The sequence below is a fragment of the Empidonax traillii genome, unplaced genomic scaffold (genome assembly GCF_003031625.1).
Source record: "Empidonax traillii isolate 1590-97213 ecotype Southwest subspecies unplaced genomic scaffold, ASM303162v1 scaffold215:size2007263, whole genome shotgun sequence".
NCBI lineage: Eukaryota > Metazoa > Chordata > Aves > Passeriformes > Tyrannidae > Empidonax > Empidonax traillii.
Window position 1 is genome coordinate 18,341 of NW_020955408.1, and position 1,538 is coordinate 19,878.

Consider the following 1,538-nt stretch of genomic DNA (forward strand, 5'->3'; position numbering starts at 1 on the left):
GAACCCATGCTGGTTGGGCCTGATCCCCTGGTTGTCTTCTGTGTGTCACACGATAACACTCAAGGTGATCTGCTTCATGACCTTCCCCTGCACCAAGTCTGACAGGCCTGTAGTTTCCTGATCCTCCTTCTAGTACTTCTGTAGATGGCCATCATACTGCTCACCCTCAGTCCACTGGGACCTTCCTGGTTATCCAGGACTTCTGTAAATGATGGAAAGTTGCTAGCTCCCTCAGTTCCCTTGGATGGAACCCATCAAACCCCATAGATTTGTGTATGTCTAAGTGGTGTACCAGGTCCCTGACCATTTCCTCTTGGATTATGGGCTTCCTTCTGCTCCCCCTCTCTATCTGCCAGCTCAGGAGGCTGCATACCTGGAGAGCAACTGATCTTACTATTAGACTAAGGCAAAGGAGGCACTAAGTACCTTAGCTTTTTCCTCATCCTTTGTCACTATGTTCCCTCTCCATTCCATAAAGGATGGAGGTTTTCCTTAGCCCTCTTTAGCTGCTGATGGATTTATAGAAACATTTTTTAATTATCTTTTAGGATGTAGCCAGATTATGTTCCACTCCTGGCAGTGTTTCTTGTGGGCAGGCCAGTCCTCCTGCTGGCATTGCAACCCGCAGTACTGCGTGACCTGGCAGCACCCACAGATTCTGAACTCGTGTAACTGTTTTTCAGTCATTGTGCTTGGGGAGTTGTGACATTCATAATATGTGCAGGAGTTCTTTTCCTCCTCCAGGACATCCCTGTTAGCATTGTAATATCTTGTTACACTGAGGACAAGAAACTACTCTTCTAGAGAGTCTGTAGGAAACTGTTGGATTGCCAGCCAGTGCAGACTTTGTTCCCTTCGTTTGCTAGAGTTTTCTTCAGCTTTGTGCTTCCACCCCCAAGGGTCAAGGTGCAGATTGTCCAGGCAGTTGTCCGCTGTCACTGAGTTCAGATGTACCACCTGAAATCTGGGAGCAGTCCCTCCCCGGTGTCGCTCCAGCAGCAGCTCATGCAGGAGGTGGCCCGATTCCCTCCCATGGTTATTGTCAAATGCATAAACAAGTATTTTAGAACCATTTCCATCAGCATCTACCTCTACTTTGGCCATTCTAATTTTCTCCCTGTATAACCTTGTTACATCCTTGTCTAGATACCAGTTTCTGGATGATTTTGAGATGAAAGCCTTAATTTTCTTTGGTTTTGTGCATTGATACCAGAAGCACAGAGACTTTGTGGAATTCTCAGCTGAAGAGTAATTTGAGCCTAACTTGATGCTTTCTTGACAAGTTGCTTCTTAAAATACTGACCAAGAAAATGATGATATATTTATTACCTGTCTTGTTCATTTGCTTTTGTCTGGTACAGTGGGGGACAGGCTTAAGTTTGGTTTCCATCTCACCAAAATTTAAATAAAATTAGTGTTGTCATATGGCTTGTTGGTCTTTGCATTCCCGCATTTACAGTAGGGTAGGATATCTGGCTTTTAAAGTATTATTGTAAGAAATCTTTATTTTGAAAGTATCATCAGGGTTCCACCATGTA

General features: G+C 44.4%; 1 pseudogene; it reads right to left on the minus strand.

Annotated features, from left to right (window-relative positions):
* Positions 1-537: 537 nt before the first annotated feature.
* LOC114059289 lies at positions 538-1,104 on the minus strand (annotated as a pseudogene).
* Between the last annotated feature and the right edge of the window lie 434 nt (positions 1,105-1,538).